At 40.6% G+C, this 24,852-nt stretch overlaps 1 long non-coding RNA gene across 2 annotated transcripts; it reads left to right on the top strand.

The window, feature by feature from the left end:
- The first annotated feature begins 275 nt into the window (after positions 1 to 275).
- LOC126947196 (uncharacterized) lies at positions 276 to 23,016 on the top strand. Of its 2 annotated transcripts, none has more exons than XR_007722962.1 (5): positions 276 to 336; positions 11,595 to 11,836; positions 17,237 to 17,285; positions 19,690 to 19,810; positions 22,822 to 23,016. It is a non-coding gene; the product is annotated as an uncharacterized LOC126947196 (long non-coding RNA). The 2 variants fall into 2 exon arrangements; XR_007722961.1 differs by lacking the exon at positions 22,822 to 23,016 and adding an exon at positions 22,549 to 22,717.
- The last annotated feature ends 1,836 nt before the right edge of the window (positions 23,017 to 24,852 follow it).

The raw sequence follows: 24,852 nt of genomic DNA, 5'->3' as shown, positions 1-24,852 counted from the left end.
TCTGCCTGCAACTGCCAACAAGGTAGTTGTCCCTTGGCCTATGAGCTAAGTGACTTATCTCTCCTGCCCCTTCCCTGCCCCTAGATGATATTGTTAAATATTGTTTGACTTAATATCTGGGTCATGTGACTCTCCTCTCCTCTCTTGCCTGGGTCCTGCTTGCCAAAGAAATTGTTACATACCGCTGTTTATAAAACCTAGGTGATGTGACTCTCCTTCATATTCTAGATTTGTCAAGAATGTAACATCACTTAGGTGCTGGATCCAGTGATGTCACAATTCTTACTGAGAGCAGGGTCCAGGGAGAAGAGTCACATCACTTCAAGGTTGGCGCAGGTAGATATCAAAATCTCGTAAGTAGGCTGGAACCAGTCTGAAGACTGGTGATTGGCAAATATTTATACTGCAGTCACAATGGAATAAAATTGTAGGGATTAGATTTACAATACCACACATGTCCTATTTTCATGTAGGACAGTTGACTTCATCCATTTGTGATGGTGAAAGTTCTTACTGTCAGCTGGGTGTGTACAGGAGTCTCACAACTTCCTGTGTGTGCTAGGCCCTGTTATGATGTTCTCTATACAACCAAAAGGTGTTATAAAATATGTGTGAGTGTTGTAAGCCTCTGTGACCATTTTTCCAGAAGGAGATCTTGGACATCACTCATGTCCCTAAACCTAGTTATAAGAGGCAAGATTTCTCCTACCGGCTGACTCCACAAAGGAAAGTCATTATCATACCTGTTAGCTGAGCCTTCATATATGTCACCATCACCTCTGTGGTTATTAAACCGGAAGGACAACCATGTCACCTAAATCCTAGGCCAAAAATATTTCAATATTCTCTTTGTAGGCAGGGCTGTAACAGAAAAGTCACAAAACTTGGGTGGTAGGCTCAGCTCTATACATAATGCCTTTTGTGGAGATTGTCCAGGCAGGAGAGGAGAGTAACATCACCTAAATAATGTTTCCAGAGATATGTCACAATGACTCCTGTTGAAAGTTGCATCACCTTAATGGGTGTTTTCCAGTGAAATATTACAGTCCTCCTTGCAGGCAAAACTCTGGAATTAGAGTCACATCAACTGGATGTAGGCAGGGCTTAGGCTGGAAAGGAGAAAAACATCACCTAAGCAATTTGCCTGGATATGTCCAGATGTCACCTGTGTGCAGGACAAAGGCAGAAGGGTGAACTCACCTTGGTGCTGGGTTCAGCAGTATGTCACAATCTCTCTCGTGGTCAGGACCCAGGCAAGAGAGAAGAAACATCACCAAAGTGCTGAGCCACATTGGCAGAAATCCCCCCAAAAAAGAGTCCATCTTCCGGGTGCAGTACTGAGTTATATGTCAAAATGTACCCTAAGCACAGGGCCGAGGAAGTAGAGGAAGTCATATAACTTATGTAATGGACCTAGATAAAAGTCCCAAAGCACTTTGTAGGCAGGGTTCAGGCCAAGATTCTACATCAGATGGTTGAGGGTCCCAGTGACATGCAAACATGCTCTTTGTCAAACTGCCAAAGAAGGTGTTATACATTGCTTAGGTGCTTGTATGTCACAATTTCAATTGTGCTCTGTGCCGAGAAAAGAGAGTCAAGACACTCAGATGCTGGGCTAATTCTTACTTCTTAATCACAGACTTGAAAATGTTCAGAAATTAAGTTTCATAGTCCACAGAAGTTCTGGATCCCAGTATGAGAGTCAAAACCTGCTATGAATTGGGTCAAAGTCCAGGAGTCACAATCTCAGCAATGGTAAAGATCCATGTATAAGAGCTGCAATCACACTTGAAGTCTGCATTCCAGTAGAAGAGCCAAAGCACTACAAGTCTGCTGAATCACAATTCATATGTCACCAAACAACCTGTGGGCCAGATTTATGTATGAGAGTAAAAAATTTAAGCTTCAACTGCTTATGTGTGTGTGAGATTTAGTACCTCATTCATAGGTTCTGTTTATGTGTGAGAATGACAATTGTGTCAGCTAGCATGTGCATCCAAGAGTCAAAATAGCAAATGGTTGCTGGTGCCTATGTTGAAGCTCTTTGCACTACTCAGGCTTTAGGTGATATGCCTGGACAGCAAACATTTTTGTGAATTCTGGCAGGTGGGAGATCTAGGCCTTTACCCATGGCCATAAGACTAGCTATGAGAGTCAAAATATCTTCCTTGGCTGGGCCTAGGTATGACAGTTATTATTGTGCATATGAACTGAATCCAGGTATATGTCCCAATATCGCCTTTGGACAGAGACAAGACCGAAGCATCACATCATCTTGGTGCTGAACCAAGGATACATTATAATCTTCAATAATTTTAGTTTGTGTGACACAGGCAAGAATGTAACATCACCTGGGTGCCAGATGCAGTGATATGTCACAATCCTTACAGAGAGAAGGGTCAAGGCAGGACAGACACATCACCTCCAGTATGGCCTAGGTGGATATCAAAATCCCATGTATAGGATCAAAAAATCTGAAGAATCAAATTACACATCTACTTGACAAAAACTTATGTCACAATAACACTGTCAGAAAATTCCAAAGGTAAAATTTGCAATGCCACACAGGTCCTATTTTCATGTGTGACAGTTGGCTTCATCCATGTAAGGTGATGACAGTCATTACTGTTACCCAGATGTGCACGCAAGACTCACAATTTCACCTGTGTGCTGAGCCCTGCTTTGACTTTGTCTGTATAACCCAAAGATTTCATAAAATATGTGTGATTATTGTAAACTTTTGCAATTTTTTTACAAGAAGCTGATCCAGGATATCACCCCTGTCCCTAAACCTAGTTATGAGATTCAAAATATCCTGTGTTAGCTAAGACTACATATGGGAGTCATTATCATTTTTGTGAGCTGTTTCTGGGTATCTGTTACAATTCCCTTTGTGGTTATGAATCAGGCAGAACAGCCTGATTCATATCACACCAACTATATGCTGGACCAGAAACATTCCAATATTCTCTTTGTAGGGAGGGTCCTGTCAGAAATGTCACATAACTTATGCTAGGTCCAGCTCTCTGGCAAAATGTCCCTTGTAGGCAGTGTCCAGGCAGAAAAGGTGAGTTATTTCACCTACGTGATGGATTCAAAAATATGTCTCAAGGTGTCCTGTTGACAGGGCCTTAGCCAGAGTGTCACATCATTTGGATGCAGTGTTTAGAAATGTTACAATCACCAAAGAAAGCGGAAGACAGGCAGAGAGGGAGAGTCATCCCCGCTGAAGACATTGTTAAAATAGCACAGTCAAACCACCAACGTTCTTGGCCGAGGTATTTGTGAAAATCTCATTTGTGGGCTATACCTAGGCAGAATTATTAAATCACTTAGGAGCTTGGCAAGGTATATTTCACAATTACGCTTATGGAAATGTTTAAGAACAAGAGTCACCATCCTGCACGCATCCTGGCTCCAGGCATGTGAGTTGTTATCAGGCCTTTGTTATGTTCCCAGGTATATGGCACTATATCACCTTTGGCTAGGGTGAAGGTAAGAAAGTCACCTCACCTATGTGGGTGCAGGTCCAGTGAGATGTCACAATCCACCTTGTGGGTAGGATCCTGGTAGAAGGGTCACATCACCTAAATGCTGATTTCAGTGACATAACAAAACAACCTCTGTCAGCAGGACTTTGGCAAGGGAGGAGACTCACATCACCTAGGCAATTGGCCTAGATATATATCACAATGGCCCTTATATGCAGCACCAAGGGTGGAGAGTGACCTCACATTAATGCTGAGCCCAGCAGTATGTCACAATCTTCCTGTGGTCAGGGCCCAGGCAAAAGCAAATAAACATCACCTAGGTGCTGAGCCAAGTTATATAGTATAGTGCTTCATGTAGGCAGAACCCAAAAAGTGGAATCACGTCACCTGTGTGCAGAACCTACTTATGTGTCACAGTGCACTGTAAGTTCAGTGCCTATGCAATGGAAGGGAGTCATGTCCCTTATGCGATGAACCTAGATATAATACACAATTTTCATTGTAGGCAAGTTTCAGGCAGATAATTCTCATCACCTGGGTGATATATAAAAGTGCCCATTTTAGTCAGAGCCAAGGAAGTTGCTGTATGTTGCTTAGGTGCTTGTTCAACATGAGGCACAATTTTATCTGTGGTCTGGGCCTGGAAAAGAGAGTCAAATTATTCATCACTCGGCAAATTTTCCTGTCCTAATCACACTCTTAGAAAGGTTCAGAAATAAGTTACATCTCACACAAGTCCTAGTTTCATGTATGTGAGTCAGCTTTTTGTATGAGTTGGACCAAGTAGAGGAGTTACAGTATCAGCAATGGGCAAGATCCACGTATCAACAATGGGCAAGATCCACGTATAACAGTCCCAATGACACTTGAAGATCATGTTTCAGTGGGAGAGTTACAGCACCACAGTTGTGCTTAATCATGGTTCAAATGTTACTGAACCACCTCTGAATAAGATCCATGTGTAAGAGTAATTGCTTTAACATTCAACTGCTTTTGTGTGTGACATTTTGTACCTCATTCCTAGGCCTTGTTCAGGTGTGCGAATGACAGTCATGTCAGCTAGGTGTATATACAGGCGTCACATTTTCACCTCGTTCAAGTAAAAAAGCCAGGAGTTTAACCATGGCCATTAGACTTCCTATGAAAGTCAAATATCTCCGCTATCTGGGTTCAGGTATGAGAATTATTAGTGTGCACGTGTGCTTAACCTTGATATATGTCACAATTTCACCTATATGCAGGGACAAGGCAGTAGAGTCATATCACCTAGTGCTGAGACAGTGATATAGTATAATCTCATTTGTAGGCTTGGCCTATTTAGAAGTGTCACATCGCTGTGTGTAGCCTCAAATCATATGTCCCCCAGTCCACTATACACAGGGAAGAAGAAAAAGAGGAGAGTCACTCCGTATAGTTGGCACACATATTCCCTAGGCCAGATGACCATACTCTTTTGCTAGGACAATGCCCAAAATATGCCATTTTGACATCTCATGGGCCTATCATATATGTGATATGGCTTTTCTGATGGGACCTGCCCACTTGAATAGTGATACATTGCTAGGTGTGGCACAAAGGCGATAGTACTCTTTTGCCAGGGCAAACATTTGAAGAACACCTTGTGACATATCTAACGTGTCTGGGGCTATAACCTAGGTGATGTGACTTGCTGCTTTGCCCTGCCTACACAGAGCATTGTGACATAAAGCTGGAACCTACACATAGGTAATGCAACTCTCTTGCCTGGGGCCTTTTCTAAAGAATACTTGTAAATTGAGGCAGTGCTGTTTTTTTCAGGAGCACTAGTTGCAGAGGGTCTGTTCCTGCAGATCCCTGATTCAGCGATGAATGAATAAAGTGACATACAGATATTCTGCTCTGTTAGTCCAGCTGAGGGTCTGAGGTGCTTATGGCCTCTAAACTGAGTTCTGTAAACAGTTGCAACTTGGCCCTGATTCACTAATCAGGCTTGCATTTATTCAGTAAGACTAACAAAAGTTGTGAGTAAGCACCATTAAAGGGTAAATATTAAAGAACATGTTCTAAGGCCCTAAGCAAACACCATTTGTGACTAATAAAATTCTGCTGACTCAACGAGTAATGTACCTGCCATAGGAAAAGGTTAGTGTTAAGCTCATATAAGTAAACAAGTTAGTAAGATAAACTTCCCACATTCCTTTGTAATTGCACTCTAATCTTTATGGCTCCTGCAAAAAGACCCTGGCTGCCTTCATCCAAGCAGTCTAAAGGTATGCAAACTCTCAGGCCTTCCAAAAGAGCTTCTAACTATTACTGTCTTTTATATTTTTTTCTACTAACCTTATTGAACCCCAACAGTGAATATATCAGGACACAGGATGAGGTGATGTGGCTCTTCAGCCTGGTTTCTGCCAACATATACCTAAAGAAGCATCTAGGAGATATGACTTTTTTTTTCTGCCTGAGTCCTGCATATGGTGATATTGGGCCATATCTCTGAGTCCATGACCTCGGTGATGTTACTCTCCTCTACTGTGTGGGCCTTTACAATGAGAAGATTGGGGGACACTGATGAGACCAGCACTTAAGTAATATGACTCTCATCTTGTAGCTGAACAATGCCCACAAATAGTACTTTTGCCATATTTCAGGTCCCAGCACCCTCATCATGTGACTCTCCTGCCTGTGCCAGAGGCATGGAAGGTATTTTGACATATCTTTGGCCCATTCTGTAGGTCTTTTGGCTCTCGTTACTATGCTGGGTTACTTCAATGTGGGGTTGTATTATATTGCTGACTCCAGCCCCCAGTAAATGGGGCCCTCTGTTTTAGGCCTTGCCTAGAGAGCACATTGTGATAAATTGGTTGGCATAGCACCTAAGTAATGCTAACATTCTGCTTAGCTTTTCCCACAAATGGGATAATGACATATACCTTGCTTCAGTACAAAGGCATGATAATGAAGCTTATATTGGGTTTCAGTCAATAGGAGATATTTTGTCTTTCACTACTAGGTTTAAATCAATAGGTAAAGTCTTTAATTGCATATTTTTACAAAGCTCACAGAAGTTTACAACATTAAATTGCATTATAGAAATTCATGCATGGTACAGAGAGTTTCATAACAGGACCCAGCAAAATGTTAAGATTGTGACTCTTCACTACACAGTCAGGTGAAAGTAAATATTGTTACCTTCTATATTTACAAAGCCCATTGTTGAGGTCCTGAATCTAACAAATGAATACAGCATAAAATTGGAATAATGACATTCATATATGAATCTTGTCACGGGTGGGATGGTGACTCATTTATGGATCCAGCTCATAGGCAAAGTAATGAGTCTCACCCCTGAACCCAGACTACAGAAGAGATATTGACTATTATACCTGGGTTTAGGTCAGTATGTATGATCATGAACCCTTACGAGCATGTAGTCCCAGAGTGATTTGGAACTCTCATGAATGCTGCCTAAATCCTTTGAATGTTTTAGAGGGTAATAAATAGCCCAGGAACTCATTACATTGTCACTCTCATATACAAACCCAGCTCACAGTTAATGATACCATCCTCAAAGATAAAGAGATTTGCCATATTAGTAGGCCTAGTACCCAGATTTTAAGACTTTTTGGCTTAAATTTCTTCACATGGGTATATTGTGACACCTTGGTGGATTAGATTCATTATAAACTGACTCTTCTACCTGGACCCTGCCAACAGAGTATATTATAATGTATCAATGGAGCTATAAACTAGGTGATTTGTCTCTCCTGCCTGTGCCCTGACCCCAGAGGATATTATAAAATATTGTATGACTTAACATCTAGATTATAAGACTCTTCATTCCTGCCTGGGTTCTGCAACCCAAAGAAAATTTGACATACCACTGATTGCAAAATCTATGGTATGTAACTGGATATTCTACATTTTTGACAAGAAAGGGTATTATTACATATTTTAGAACCCAGGCACCTAAGTGGAGTGACTCCCTATCAGTATTAACCAACCATACCTAGCATTTCTACATATTTGCACCCACACCTTCTTTAAAGTCATATTATTTATATGCTCTGGATCTATCATCCACAACCTTAATAACGAACAAGACATTCGGAAGATAAGAGGGTTATTTAAAATAATACCCCTTACCCTCCTCCTCCTTCTTCTTCCTTCTCCTCCGCTGCTGCCGCTGCTGCTTCTGCTTCTTCTCTTCTCCTCCTCTCATTCTTCTTCTTCTTCTCCTCCTCCTCCTCCTCCTCCTCCTCCTCCTTCTTCTTCTTCTTCTCCTTCTCCTTCTCCTCCTCCTCCTCCTCCTCCTCCTCCTCCTCCTCCTCCTCCTCCTCCTCCCTCCTCCTCCTCCTCCTCCTTCTTCTTCTTCTTCTTCTTCTTCTTCTTCTTCTTCTTCTTCTTTCTTCTTCTTCTTCTTTCTTCTTCTTCTTCTTCTTCTTCTTCTTCTTCTTCTTCTCCTTCTTCTTCTTCTTTCTTGCACTGTCATCTGGGCTGTAGTGCAGTGGTGCCACCTTCATGTGCTGCAACTTCCGACTTATGGGTTCAAACGATTTTTCTTCCACAATATCTTTAGTAGCTGGGATTACAGGCACTAGCCACCATTGCCAGATTTTTTTTTGTGTGTGTGTGTGTGTGTTTGTTTTTTTGTGTTTTTTTTGTATTTTCAGTAGAGAGGCAGGATCACTATTCTGGCTAAGCTTATTTCAAACTCCTGACTTCATAATATGCTACCATCAGCCTCCCAAAATGCTGGGATTACAGGCATGAGCTGCCACATTCTGTGGATTCTTCTCTGTTTATTCTACCCTGTCTACAGTGGGCTTCTTGACATACAATTTAAGGCTGTCGCCAGATGATATAACTCTTCTGACTAGGCCCATCCTACAAATAGGATTATCCTGTATCACTGGCTCAAAACCCTGCTGATGTGACTATTCTGCATTGTCATTGCTTACAGTTGAACTTGTGAAATATATCTGAGTTAAGAACACATGTGTGACAATACCAGACCTAGACCCAGTCAACAGAGATATTTTTACTCTATAGCCAGTTTCATGGTCATGGATAAAGTCCTGAGTTTTTCACTTGTATCAAATTCACAAAGTATTACAACATTGAGATGTATCATATAAAAACTGAAAGGTACAAAGAATGTCATAACAGAGAACGGCAACTAGGTGTGAATGCAACCCTTGTATGCACATCTAGTTGACACATTTGTCATTCTAACACATGAAAATGTTCTAGGAATGAGGTACTAAATCTCACACATAAAAAGCATTTGAAGGTTGAAATAATTACTCTCATAGGTGAATCTCATTCACAGATAGTTTGATAACATTTGCAGTATGGTTGAGCACACCTGTGATGCTGTGACTGCCCTACTTGAACACAATCTTCACGTGGGATTGGGGCTCTTATATGTGGATGTTGGCCATTGTTTAGATTGTGACTCCTCTACTTTGACTCAATCCATAGAAAGGATTGGCTCACACACATGAAACCAGGATTTGAGACTTATTTCTGAACCTTACTGACAGTGTGATTGTGAGAGGTAACTTTGCCAAGCACATAAATAATTTCACCATCATTTCTAGGCCAGACCACAAAGAAATTGAGCCATATGTGGAAAAAGTACTTAAGCATTACAGAACACCTGCCTTGGCTCTACCTTCAAAAAGCAAATTTATATATATATATAAAAATATGTATTTTATATATATAATATACACACATATACACACACATATATCACTTGCACCGTCACCCAGGTGGTGTGAATTATCTGCCCAAACCTACCTACAAAGAAAATTGTGTCTTATATCTAGGTTCACCACATAAGTGATGTAACTTTCTTCTATTGCTTATGCCCTGCACTTACAGTGCATCATGACATATAACTGGGTACTGCAGTACTGCACCCAGGTAATGTTTGCGTTCTGCCAACAGAAATCATTGTAACATATTCCTTGGCTCAGCACCTAAGTGATGTTTCTTCTCTTTTCCCTGAGAGCTGACAACAGGGAGACTGTGACATATTGTTGAGCCAAACACCAATATGAGTTCACTCTCTAGCCTTGGTACTGCAAATAAGGGCCACTGTGCCATATATCTAGGCCAACTGCCTTGGTGAAATGAATCTCTTCCCTTACCAAAGGCCTGCCTACAAAGAAAGTTTTGATACATCACTGAAACCAGCATACAGGTGATGACTCTTTCAATAGGGTCCTGCCCACTAGTTGGATTTTGGCATCTCCGTGGACCCACACTTAGGAAGGTAATTTCACTTTCTTGCCTTCTCTTGACCAAAGGTGGTATTCTGCCATATACCTGAGATCATAACAAAAGCCTAAGAACAACTCATATGTCTGGAACCAGGACATGTGCAGGATGGTGACCACTCATGAGTGTAATTGTGACATATACCTTTGAGCAAGGTGTTTAATAATTTAATTTAATAATTCTGACAAAGTATAGCACACAAATGAGATTTTGACAAATACCTGAGACAAACACCTTGGTGATTTGACTGTGATATCTTAACAATATTCTCAGGGGTATTGTAACATATTTCTGGACCCATAATCTAGGTTACATGACTCTCCTCTTCTGCCTGTATCCTGCGATAATTTTAGCATTTCTCAACACTTCATCCAAATGATATGACTCACTTTCCTGGGCCCTGTCAACAGGAGGCACTGTGACATATTTTGGGGTGCATAATTTAGGTGATATGACTCTCCTCTCTTGCTTGGACACTCACTGCCCAAATAACATTCTGATGCAAAGCTAGTCCTGGCACACAAGTTATATGATATTTCTGACAGGACCCTACATGCAAAGAAAATATTGAAATACTCCTAACCCAACATTTAAGTGATGGTGCTGTTCTGCCTGTTTCATAACCACAGAGTGAATTGTATCATATACCTAGGCACAGCTCACATGATATTGACTCTCATATGTGAAGTCAGCCAATATTTTTTTTCTTGTAATGAGGTTTAGGGATATTTGTGATATCCTGGATCACCTTCCTGTACAAAGGTCACAAAAGATTATAACACTCAGATATATTTTATAAAGTCTTTGGGTTTTACAGACAAAGTCAAAGCCAGGCTCAACATACAGCTGAAATTGCATCTTGTTTGCACACTCAGGTGACAGTAAGGACTGTCATCATCCCAATGTGGCTGAAGACAAGTGTCACAAAGGAAAACAGGACAGGTGTGGTATTATAAATATCATCTGTGGAATTTTCTGAACAGTGTAATTGTGATTTAAATCTTTGCCAATCTCCTGTGTAATTTGACTCTCCATATTTGTTCCAGGCCATATATAGGATTGCAAAATATACCTAAGCCAATCTTAAGGTAATCTGACTGTCCTGCCTTGGCCCTTCTCTTAGTGAAGACTGTGACATGTGATTGGATCTAGTAATCTAGTACACAGGTGATACTATATTCTTGCCTGCACCATGCACACCAAAATTATTGTCATATATTTCTGTGTGTACTTCGTAGGTAGTGTAAATCTCCTCTCTGGAATGGGCCCTGCACAAAGAAAGAATAGTGACATATTTCCAGGCAAGATATACAGGTTAGGGTACTCTTTTGCCAGAGCCATGGCCAAAAAAGGGCATTGTGACTTTTCTCTTGGCCTGTAACTTACATTATGTGGCTCTCCTGCTTGGCCCCTGCCAACCTTCAGTGACATATTTCTAGGCCAGGCACACAGGTGATGGTACTCTTTTGCCAGGGCTATGCTTTATAGTCACACTGTGACTTTTTTTAGGCCTATTATCTAGGTGAAGAGACTCCCTCCTTGGGTCCTACCCACATGGAGCATTGTGCCATTAACAGAAGACCTACACCTAGGTAATGTAACTCTCTTTGCTGGGTGCTTTCCTAAAACAGCCTTGTGATGTATTTCAGGACCCAACACTCAAGTGATGTGTCTCATCTGCGTGGTTTCTGCCTGAAAGTTACATTGTGACATATTCCTAGGGAAGCACCTAAGTGATATAACTCTCTTCATCTGCCTGAGCATTGCCTACTTGGGATATTGGGACATGTATCTGAGCCCATGACCTAAGTGATGTGACTCTCTTTTTCTGCCTAGGTCTTCACAATAGAAGCATTTTGGCACATTGCAGAGTCCAGCACTCAGGATATGTGACATTCCTCTCTTTCCTGTACCATGCCCACAAATAAGGAATTTTGACTTATTTCTTGGCTTAGCAACCTGATTATGTTACTCTTCTGCCTGAGTTTAGCCTGAAGAGGAAATTATGGCATATTGCATATTGCTGTGCACGGGACCCTTATGATGTGACTCTCTTGTCATTACTGAAGCTACTGAAGGTATTTTGACATATCTTGGGTCCATTATACGGTGTTTTTTTCTCTCACAATTTGGTTTTTCCATATGTGGGATGGTGTCATATTGCTTGGTCCAGCACCTTGTTAAGATGACTCATCTTCCTATACCCTGCCTGGAGAAGACATTGTAACATATTGCCTGGAACAGCAATCAAATGATGTCACCCTCCTGCCTAGTTTTTTGTCCACACATTGGATTATAACATATACCGTGCTTAAGTTAACAGAGATAATAATCAAACTTATATTGGTAATCAGCCAACAGGAGATATTTTGTCTCTCATGTTAGGCTTATGTTAATAGGTAAGGTCCTGGGTTACATGTTTGTACAAAACTTACTTATTTTGTTTAAAATCTTCGGTGATAGAAAGTTTCATAACAAGGCCCAGTAAAAGGTTCAGATTGGAACTATCAGTTACAAACCCAGGTAAAGTTCAAAGTTGTCACCATCCCACATTTACAATGCCCACTGTTGAGGTTCTGTGTCTAACAAGGGAATATAGCACTAAGTTGGAGTTGTGAAATTTATATGGGAATCTGGCCACAGATGGAATGCTGACACATTTATGGACCCAGCCCACAGGAAAAATGGTCTTCTCCCTTAACCCTGCCTATAGGAGAGATGTTGACTGTCAAACCAGGGTTTATGGCACTATGTAAGATTGTGAGTCCTTAGTAGTATGTAGGCCTCAGAGAGGTTTGCAACTCTGCTGCAGGTTTTAAAAAGCTCTTGGTTGTTGTAGAGACTTTCATACTTTGGCCCAGCACATATGAGATTGTGAGTCTAATATACATGCTCAGTTACAAGGTAAAGGTGTCACCCTCAAAGACAATGAGATTGTGTCATATTACTGTGTCTCGTACTCAGGTCTTGAGAGTTTTTGGCTCAAATTCCTTTCCATGGTTGCACAGTTACCCATCGCTGGGTTAGAATCATAATAATGTGACTCTCCTGCCTGGGTGCTATCAACCAGATATATTATCAATATTCTTGTCTGTCTTATTTCAGAAAGCCAGTCTTGAAGCTATGAGATTCTTTCTGTTGCTTGGCCTATTCTGCTGTTAATACTTGTGATTATATTGGAAAGTTTTTGCGTTTTTTTTTCAGCTCTATCCTATTGGCCACATTTTTCTCCAGACTGGCTCTTTTGTTGTTGTTGTTGTTTGTTTGTTTGTTTTTGCCAGTTTCTTCATTTTTTTTCCCTTTCTGGCACTGAACTTACTTTTGTCATTCAGTGAAGTTTATTTCTGTCCATATTCTAAATTATACTTCTGTCATCTTAGAGCTTGCTGGAAATGTAATTTGGTCACAGAGAGGAAAGAAGTCTCTCTGGCTTTTTGTGTTTTCAAAATTTTTGCACTGATTTTGCCACATGTTTATGGGCATATGTTTGTGGTTGTTGATCTTTGAATGGGATTTTTTAAAATTCTATTTGATGGTCTTGTGTATTTGATTGTGGTATAAGGTGTTTGCAGCCAACAGGCTTAGTTCCTGCTAGATTCGTTTTTTGGGGGGTCTTGGTTTGGAGGGCAATGCTCACCTCACAACTCAGAGGTTGCATAGTCTGGATGACTTGCATTGAGCCCCAACTCTTTTCCCTGGCCCCCTGATATTTGAAGTTTCCCACTCTGTGGGACTAAGGTTACACAGCTGCCGCAGAGTACAAGTGAATATAAGGTTTCTCCCTGTCTTTGGGCATTCAACTCTGTGGTAGGAACAAAGCAGCTGGGAGGAGAGTGCTGCTGGAAATGTGGTGCTATTGTACTAAATGTAGGGTTTGCTTATGGCAGGATGCTGACCAGAGAAGTTTTTGATGCCTCCTTTGTGACCCTCAAGAAAGAGTGTTCAGAGTGTATTAGCATACCTTTTTCTCTGAACAATGTAAGCACAAAGGCAGGGGTGTGGCTTTCTGGCTCTTTGCCCAGCAAAGCTTCATCTGCAATGGCAGTTGCTGGGAGTTTCAGGGAAATACTGCATTCCCAATTGCTGGTGGGGCAAGCAAAGACAAACCCTCCTTTGCAGACATGTGCCAACAAAGTAATATCTGGAGCCATCATGGTGTCAGGGGAAGCTGCAATATGGGGAAGAGACATATGGGCTGATTCAGTCATAGGGGCTACCTTGCTGAGCTCTACAGGTGTCAGGCATGGCCCACCAGTGCAGGTGGAGTACCTGAGACTGCCCTGTATGTATCAGTAGCCAGACTGGGTCCCTGATGAGGTGAGCAGACCAAGGAGTGCTCAGTTGGAGTTGCTTTTCCTGATTTACCTGATCATCCTGCAGAAATTAGGTCCAACAGTTCTGCTAGGGCTAAAGTATCTAATGGAACAAAGTTGAGCCTAGAGAAATGACCACCATTGGCCACACTTTACTACAGATGCTCTTGTGCCTAACCATCTGAGCTTGCTTACTGCCACACCATTTTGCTTGTCTTCCAGGGGCTGAATCTCAGAGAGATGTAGGTCAGCAATCCCTCAGTGCAGTCAACACAGGATGGAGGATCTGTGCTTGTGGTCAAATTAGGGGTTCACTGTCTGGTGAGGAGTATTGGTTAGTTTGTGGAAGGTGGAGGATAAGCTGGTCTTTTCTCTTTGGGTGAGCTGCAGCTTGTTTGAGGTGTAAATAAGGCACTTACTTAGGGTTTTGGATTTTTTATTAATCTGCCGGTAGAAAGGACAGATCTCCTGCAGATGTAGTGGCAGAAATATTTTCAGTTGCCCCTGCAGACTCTGTCTAGGGAGTTGTTAAGTTGATTATGGCTCAATAGCTCTGGCAATGATTGGCTAGTTCCCCAGTCCTGGAGAATATGCCCAGTGAGAATATATGAGAACAGGCACTCACGTAAGTTTCTCGGCACTTGTCTGAATGGATGGTGCCATATGTTGGGTGTTCACTGAAATTTCTATTCACCTTAGATTTTCCAGTACCTAACGTTATCACCAGTGAATGCTGCAAAACAGCAACAATGGTGGCATGACTTGTTCTGTGGGAGCTCCATCACAGAGAGGTATAGACCTGTTTTTAGCCCAAAGGCACCTGTCAGAGGTATCTAGAAACCCTTTTTGAAAGGTCTTACCCTTTGAGGAGAACATATAAGGGGAACTACTTAAGAAAGTAGTTCAACCTCATTTTTGTAGGACAGCTCTGCAGTGCAGAGGTATCACTTCCAGTCCCAGTCTATTTGGATTATCCAAAGGCAGAAGGCTGAAATAGCTAAGTCACACAAACAGCAAAAATGACAGCTCAGTCTTTGCTCTAAAAACTATATTCCAAAGAGGTTTCAAAATTCCATTAACCAAAGAGCACTGGTAATGGTAGCTGGACACCCTCGTTGGGAATTCTTTCCAGTGAGGAGGAATGATATTGGAGCTCTGCTTTATCAGGCAGTCTGGCCATGTCTTTTTAGAGCACCTGTAGGGTGCTAGGAGATTCTTCCTGCCCCCAGTGAGCTTGGGCTCTTCAAAACTTGAAGGCTGGAATGGCTACGTTGCCCAAGCAGCAAAGATTGTGGCCCATTCTCTTTCTGGTAACTCCATCCCCAGAAGGTGCAACCAATGGTTGACAGGAATTTTAAGCCAGTACGTCTTACCCTGTGAGGCACTGTGGAAGTGAGTCCTAGAGACCATCACTGCTCAGCCCCCTGGATTCTGCCTAGTTTCTATAGGTATGGAGAGGGGTGTGACTTCCTGTTTTGCTAGAGTTGCAGATGCTTTTTCTGGGAAGCCTGGAAAACCAGAGTATCTAAAGCCCTTGAATGTCTGCACAGGCCTGAGTGACTGCTCTGCTGAGACACCATGTAGCTCTGTGTGTTAAACTGAAGGCCTTAATGAAGTGGATTCATGAAGATACCTCCTTACCTGACGATTGCAAAGATTTGTGAAAGAATTATGGGTTCCCAGGGTCACACATGCACTCACTGCTTTACTGGATGTGGAGATTTGCCTGACTCCATGTTGTTCAAGAATGGCACATTTTCTTGCCTTGCTTTACTCCATTCTTCACAAGTTAAATTGTTTCTTTAACTAGTCTCAATGCGGGAACCTGGATGTTTCAGCTGAAGTTGTTCTATTTATGCATTCCTCTCTATGAGAGCTACACAGTCTAGCTGCTTCTAGTCAGCAATCTTGATCATCTTTTTCTAAAAGATCAATAATTTTTTATATTGAAATAATCTGATTTTTTTCTAAAGCAAATATTGATGTAATTTAACTCTTACATTTGATGATGGGTCTTCATTTCTAAAATTTATGTGAAATAATATGATCAATGGTTGCTGCTCCAGAGTTAAGAAAGGTTCTTCTATATCAGATGAACAGATTTATATGCTTTCCCATGGAAGATTTAAAAAACTGGTATCTAAGATACATGAAAAAAATTATAAATGGAAAGACCACTTGTGGTTGGTTTACAGCAGTATCATAAGTGACAGGATATTAGAAGTGTGGTAAGTGATCAGGTTAATATTCAGCATAGTAAGAGAAATTATGTGAATTTTAGAAGGAATTAGATTTACCATTTGCAACTTAAGCTAAATAAAATACAGTGAATTTCAAAATGCCTTTTTAATGACAATGGGTAGACTTAATTTGTTTTCTTTTTTTTTTTATTATTATTATACTTTAAGTTCTAGGCTACATGTGCATAACGTGCGGGTTTGTTACATATGTATACTTGTGCCATGTTGCTGTGCTGCACCCATCAACTCGTCAGCACCCATCAACTCGTCATTTACATCAGGTATAACTCCCAATGCAATCCCTCCCCCCTCCCCCCTCCCCATGATAGGCCCCAGTGTGTGATGTTCCCCTTCCTGAGTCCAAGTGATCTCATTGTTCAGTTCCCACCTATGAGTGAGAACATGCAGTGTTTAGTTTTCTGTTCTTGTGATAGTTTGCTAAGAATGATGGTTTCCAGCTGCATCCATGTCCCTACAAAGGACACAAACTCATCCTTTTTTATGGCTGCATAGGATTCCATGGTGTATATGTGCCACATTTTCTTAATCCAATCTGTCACTGATGGACATTTGGGTTGATTCCAAGTCTTTGCTATTGTGAATAGTGCCGCAATAAACATATGTGTGCATGTGTCTTTATAGCAGCATGATTTATAATCCTTTGGGTATATACCCAGTAATGGGATGGCTGGGTCATATGGTACATCTAGTTCTAGATCCTTGAGGAATCGCCATACTGTTTTCCATAATGGTTGAACTAGTTTACAATCCCACCAACAGTGTAAAAGTGTTCCTATTTCTCCACCTCCTCTCCAGCATCTGTTGTTTCATAAGCCAAAATTTTTGTTATTGTGTTAGGCTATTTTACATTAAATATTTTCCTTGCTGCTGATGTTAACTTATCCCATCTTACCCAAACTTGTAGGTAACAGATGGTAACAGTAGGTGATTACAATGGTTCTAATAAAGACTACGTGAGTATAATGGAACTATATATTTCTGAATTCTGAACAACAGTTTACAAAATTTTATTATGTTTTTGTTGTTGAATATTGACTTCTCTGGTTTGCTTAACCCATACAAACCTTTCGTTTTTATTTACATGGATTTAAAAATACATATCTATTACCTAATAAATGTTAGGTGTGACAAATTTATGAAGAATAATCAAATTTGTTTATGGTTCTGTATTTACTTTCAGAGGGAAAGAAAATCATTAGAATAAAACAGATAATTTTACAAGTGTTGATCATTTAGCAGCAAACCAGAAACTTTAAAGATTTTGAAAGCAAATCTGTTTTCTCTGCTTTGCATTAAATTCATTTATCTAAAATGTTACTGCTCCTGGCTTAGAATCATATTGTGCAAATTCATTTTTTTTTGTTTTTGTTTTTCTTCTGGCCTGCTGCTCACTGTAGACAATATATAATTTTCATATAATTTTATAAAACATTCTTTGTATAATCCCATCAGAGATTATAAAAGTGACTTGGATAAAATTTAATGTTGTTCACAATTTTATTCTCATGTAATTTCACAGTGCATGTATTATTATATGTTATTTAGTACATTTTATATTTTATTTCAATTAGAGATATTGTTTAATCTAATTTTCATTTAGTTATTGTTCATTTTACTTTATAAAATTGACATAATTAAATTTATTAATTTTATTATGTCAATTTATTCAAGTAAACAGTTGAAAGTTTAATAAGTTATGATGGCTCTTTGGCATATACATTAAGTAAACAAAGACAACACTAGCTATCTAATAAAAACTACCTAATTAGAAATAAATATTATTTTTGAAATTAGCTTGTGGTCTCAGGTGAAAAATTAAAAATATCTGTAGTAAAGAAATGACATTATTTCTTCATATTAAGAGAAGATATTGTAACTATGCTGTATAATCGACACTCACAATGGAAACAAGATGAAGAGATAGGCATTTCAGCAAAACTAAATGAAAACCTTATAAAATCTTCAGCCATGCAGCCATGTTTCTTGATTTAAACATCTCCTGGAGGAGGTAGAGGGTAAATCTATGCAGTCAAACCTGGAATTGCTGAGACATGTTAAAATATGCACCATCAGTATTGAAACCTAAAATGCCCTGAACTGTTTTCATTTAGATTAACAAAATATGGTTTTAGTCCTACTTCTCTATGTCCTGGCTGAGGCAGAATTATCAAGCCATTTTAAGTAGATTTGATTCTAAGTTTTGTTGTTGTTGTTGTTGTTGTTTTTGAGATGGAGTCACCCAGGCTGGAGTGTAGTGGTACGATTTTGGCTCACTGCAACCTCTGCCTCCTGTGTTCAATCAATTCTCCTGCATCAGCATCCAAAGTAGTTGAGACTACTTGTGCCCGCCACCACCCCTGGTTATTTTTTTTATATTTTTAGTAGAGGCAGGGTTTCACCATGTTAGCTGGAATGGTCTTGATCTCCTGAACTCATGATTTTGCCACAACAGCTTTCCAAAGTGCTCAGATTACTCGCTTGAGCCATTGTGCTTGGCCTTGATTATAGATCTGGACACAGACCATCCTCAACTTATTGTCTCTGAGGATAGAAAATTTTGTGATATGAAAGAACAAAACCAAACATTTCTTATAACAAAAGAAGATTTTATTTCTGCCCTGCAGTCCTGGGCTCATCATCTAGGTTATGTGAATCACCTCTTCTGCCTGAACTGTGCTTCAAGTGAAGAGTGCAGGCCTTCTAAACACTGCATCCAAATGACAGGACTCTCTTGCCTTGGCCCTTTCCACAGGTGGAATTGTGACTTATCTTTTGGCTGATCATTTAGGTGATATGAATTTTCTTTCCTGCCTTGCTCCACAAGGGGCATTATGCCATAAAGCTGGACCTAGCACCCAAGTATTACAATGTTTCTGTTAGAGCCATGCCTTCAAAGAGAATATTGTACCATTTCTGGTTTAGGATTTAGGTGATGTGGTTGCCTGTCTGTCTTTACAGCCACAGAGTGCATGGTAACGTATACCTAGGCACAACTAACAGGCATGATAATGACTCTTATATGTGGACTCAGACAATAGGAGAGATTTTAACTCTTGTAGCTGGGTTTAGGCAAATGAGTGATGTTAGGTATCTCCTTCTGGTTAAAAACTCACAGAAAACTCACATATTTTTATAATACCATTGGGTTGTACAGAGATTGTCATAGCAGGACCTAGAACACAGAGAAAATTGTGAGCCTCTCATGCACACCCAGCTGACATGGACTTTCACCATCATAGGTAGATGACGGCAACTGTCTTAAATGAATCAAGGTTCATTTAAGGTTTTCTTATTGAAAATCAAATCTTTAGAATTTTATTTCATCATGACTCATGCACATGTGTATTTTCACTCTAGACTGCTTCCAGCCTACATGTGGAATTTTGATATCTACCTGGTCCACCTTGAAGTGATAAGATTATTCTGCCTGGACTCTGTTCTCGATAAGAATTGTGACATCAGTGGATCAACTACCCAGGTGCCATTATATTCTTTTTGCACCATGCTCACAGACATGACTGTGACATATTACTGTGTCCGTCACTTAAAAGACATAACTCTCATCTCTGAAACAGGTCCTGCACACAGGGCAGGATAGTGACATAGTCATAGGCTAGGCAAACAGTTCTAACACTATTTTGCCAGGGCTGTGACCAAAAGTGGACATTTTGATATATCACAGGGACTATCATGTGGGTTATACAGCCCTTTTCCTTAGGATCTGCCCACTTGAATTATGACATATTGCTAGCCCAGGCACAAAGGAGATGGTACACTTTTGCAGGGCATGCTTTAAGACAGGCTTTGTGACACATATCTGGGCCTATTACCTAGGTGATGTGACTCATTACTTGGCCCTGCCAACATCAATCATTGTGACATAAGGGTGGAACCTGCACCTACGTGATGTAACTCTCCTGCCTCGGTCCTTTACTAAGGGGGAATTGTGAATTATCTCAGGACCAAGGACCAGTTGATGTAGCTCTTCTGCCTGGTTTCTGTCCACATTTTTAATTGTAAAATATAACTCGGGAGGCACCTAAGTGGTATGACCCTTGTTTTTCTGCCTGCTCCCTGCCTACTTGGGATGCTGAGATTTATCTCTGAGCCCATGACCTAAGTGAAGTGATTCTCTTCTTCTGTTTAGTCTTTACAAAGGGGGATTTGAGACATTGCTGAGCCCAAGACTCAGGTTATTTGATTCTTCTTGTTTTCTTGAACTATGCCCCAAAATAGAATTTTGACCTATTGCAATGTTCAGCATGCAGATAATATTACTCTTTGGCTGGGTTCCTGCATATAGAGAGAATTATGGCATATTGCCCTGCCAAACACCCTGATAATATGACTGCCATGCCTGTGTCAGAGCCACAGGAGGTATTTTGCCATATCTTTCCATTATGTAGGTGTTTTGGCTCTCATAACAAGACTGAGTTTTTTTTCCCCACATGTGGGATGGTGTCATATTCCTGAGTCCAACATCCAGTACTGTGACTCTAATTCCTAAACCCGGCCTAGAGAGGACATCAAGGCATTTTGCTTGGCACAGCACCTCAGTGATGTTACCTTTCTGCCTAGGTTTTTTGCCCACTGGGAAAATGGGACTATGGAACTATGATATGTACCTTACTTCAGTTCACTGGAATAATGATCAAACTTATGCTAGGATTCAGCCAATAGAAAATATTTGGCCTTTAATCCTTTGACTTAGGGCAATAGGTAAGGTCCTGAATTGCATATTTGTACCAACTTTACAGAACTTTATAACACTAACTAATAATGTACAAATTCCTTGTGTGGTACAAAGTTTTATAACATGCACCAGTAAAAAGTTCATATTGGAGCTCTTGATCACACATCCAGGTGAAAGCAAATTTTGTTTCCATCTCACATGTCCAAATGCCACTGTTAAGGTCCTGAGTCTAATGTGTGAAGACAGTATACAGTTGGAAATGTGACCCTCACATGTGGGTCTGGCCACAGGTGGGATGATGACTCATTTCTGGATCCAGCTCACAGGCATAATAATGGGTCTCATCCCTAAAACCAACCTGTAGAACAGATATTGACTATTACACTTGGGTTTTTTTCCACCATGTAAGATCATGAATCTATACAAGCATGTAAGCCTCAGAGTGGTTCGCAACTCTCATACATGCTGTGTGAAGTCTTCAAAGTTACCAGAGTGTCATATAATGACCCAATATATACAAGAGTTTGTGACTCTCATATACACACCTAGCTCACCGTTAATGATGTTACCCTGAAAGACAAAAAGTTTGGCATATTGCTAGATCAAGTGGACTGATGTTGAACCTTTTTGGCTTAAATTCCTTTCCATGGGTGCATTGTCACATATCACTGGATAAGAATCATTACAATGTGACTCCTCTGCCTGGGCCCTGCCAACAGATGATATTTTCATATATCTCTGGGCATATAAGCTAGGTGATTTTTCTCTCCTGCTTGTGCAAGAGAAGACATTGTGAAACATTGCTTGAGTTAACATCTTGATGATGTGACTCTCCTCTCCTGCCTGGGTCCTGTTCAACAAAGAAATTGTGACATACCACTGATTGTAAAACCTAGGTGATGTGTCTATTTTTCATACTCTAGACTCTGACAAGGTACGGGATATTACATATGGGAGAGCCCAGCACCTAGGTAAAGTGACTCTTCTCTTTTTCTACTATCCTATCTAGAATGGGTTTGGTGACACACTATTTGAGTCTGCACGCAGGTGATCTAACTCTTCTGACTAGACCCAACCCAAAAATAAAATAATATGGTATCACTGGCTCAGGGCCCAAGTGATATGACTCTTCTGACGTGTCACTACTCAAAGGTGAAATTGTGACATATACGTGGGTTAAGCTCACATATGCAATAATAACTCTCATACCTGGACCCAGCCAGTAGAGATATTTTTAATCTCATAGCCAGTCTTATGACCATGGATAAAGTCCTGGATTTTTCAACTATATAAAATATACTAAGGATTATAGCATCCAGGTATATCATATAAAGCCTTAATGGTACAAAGAGTGTCATAACAGAGACCAGCAATGAGGTAAAACGGTGACTCTTATGCACACCTAGGTGACATGATTGTCATTCTCACATGTGAACAGAGCCTAGGAATGAGGTACTAAATCTCACACACAAAAGCACTCAAAGTTTGACATAATTACTCTCATACGTGGATCTTATTTACAGGTGGCTTGGTGATGTTTGAACCATGATTCAGCATATCTGGGAAGCTATGACTCCCCTACTGGAAAACAATCTTCAAGTGAGATTGGGGGTCCTATACATGGATCTTGCCCATTGTTGAGATTGTGACTCCTCTACTTTGACCCAAATCATAGAAAGGGTTGACTCACAAATACAAAACCAGGACTTGTGTGGGATGTGAAACTTATTTATGAGACTTTGATTAGAACAGGTAACTTTGGCCAGCACAAGAATAATGTGATACTCTTTTCTCAGCCCAGACCACAGATGAAATTCTGCCATATGTGGAAAAAGCACCTAAGCAATATATGACATGTTTCTTGGCTCTGCCTCCAAGGGACACTTTTATATATCACTGAGACCATCACCCAGATGATGTGAATTATGTGCCTGAAACCTGCCTACAAAAAGAATGGTGTCTTATATCAAAGTACATCATGTAAGTGATGTAATACCCTTCTACTGCCTAAGCCATGTGCTTACAGTGCATTGTGACACATGACTGGGTAGGGCACCCATTTGATGTGAGTCTACTTTTTGGAATCTGCCAACAGGAAGCATTGTAAGATATCACTTGGCACAGATTGTAGGTTATGTTTCTTCACTTTTGCCTTGGCCCTGACCACAGGGATATTGTGGCATACTGCTAGGCCCCACACCAATGTGAGGTCACTCGTCAGCCTTGGTATTACACATAAAGGTCATTGTGACATATATCCAGACCAATTGCCTGAATGATGTGAGTCTCCTCTCCTGCCAAAGTCCTGCCCACAGAGGGAGTCTTGATATATCACTGAAATTAGCATCCAGTTGATGTGATCCAACTACCAGGGCAATGACCACAAGGGTTATTGTTCCATCTCACTAGACGAAGACCCACATAGATCATGTGACTTTCTTGCCTTTTCACTGGCCACAGGTGATATTGTGCCATATAACTGAGCTCATAAGAAAAACATAATAACTAGCCGGGCTTGGTGGCACATGCCTATAATCCCAGCTAATCGGGAGGCTGAGGCAGGAGAATTGCTTGAACCCAGGAGGTGGAGGTTGCAGTAAGCCGAGATCGCGCCACTACACTCCAGCCTGGGTGACACAGCGAGACTCTGTCTCCAAAAAAAAAAAAAAAAGGAAAAACATAACAACAACTCATATGCATGGATCCAGGATATGTGCAGAACGGTGACTCTTATTCTTAAACCTTTCCTCAAGTGTAATTGAGACATATAGTGCATCTCCTGGGTGACTTAAAAATTGTAACTAGGTATAGCCCTTGAATGAGATGTTCCTAGATACCTGAGCCAATCACCTTGGTTCTTTGACATAGCTATCTTAACAATGTGTTCAGGGAAGTTACAACATATTTCTGTATATCTAAGTTACATGACTCTCCTCCCCTGCCTGTACTCAGCTTCCTTTGGTAATTGCATCACTTCTAAACACTGCGACTATATAAATATGAGCCTTTGCCTTGACCCTGTCAACAGGAGGCATTGTGACATATTTTTAGGCCCACCATTTATGTGGTATGACTCTCCTCTCTTGCCTGGATGCTGCCCACAGGCACATTGTGCCACAGAGCTGGACCTAGCACACAAGTTATGTGATATTTCTGATGGGACCCTGCCTACAAAGAGAATGTGGGAATATTTCCAGCCCAGCCTTTAGGTGAGTGTCTGTTCTGCCCTCTTTATAACCAAAGAGGGAAATGTATTTTATATGTAGGCACAGCTCACAGGCATGATAATGATGCTCATATGCAGACTCAGCCAATAGAGAGTACTTTGACTCATATAACTAGGTTTAGGGACAGGCCTGATATTCTGGATTACCTTCTTGTATAAAGATCACAAAAGATTGCAACATTCACACGTATTTAACAAAGTCTTTTGGTTATACAAACAGAATCAAACTAGAGCTCAGCATACAGGTGAGATTGTGAGTCTTGTATGCACACCCAGCTGACAGTAAGGACTGTCATAATCTCACATGGATGAAGCCAACTGTAACACATGAAAACAGGACATGCATGGTATTGTAAATATCATCTATGGAATTTTCTGAACAGTGTGATTGTGATATAATTATTTGCCAAGCACATGTGTAATCTGACTCTATAGACTTGTTCCAGCCCATATATGGGATTGTGATATCTACATAGGCCAACCTCAAAGTGATGTGACTCTCCTGACTGTGCTCTTCTGTCAATAAGCACTGTGATATATCACTTCATTTAGAACCCAGGTGATGTTATATTTTTGCCGGTACCATGCCCACCAAAATTAT

This window comes from Macaca thibetana, chromosome Y (assembly GCF_024542745.1).
Source record: "Macaca thibetana thibetana isolate TM-01 chromosome Y, ASM2454274v1, whole genome shotgun sequence".
Lineage (NCBI taxonomy): Eukaryota > Metazoa > Chordata > Mammalia > Primates > Cercopithecidae > Macaca > Macaca thibetana.
This window is presented reverse-complemented; position numbering and strand designations above follow the sequence as displayed.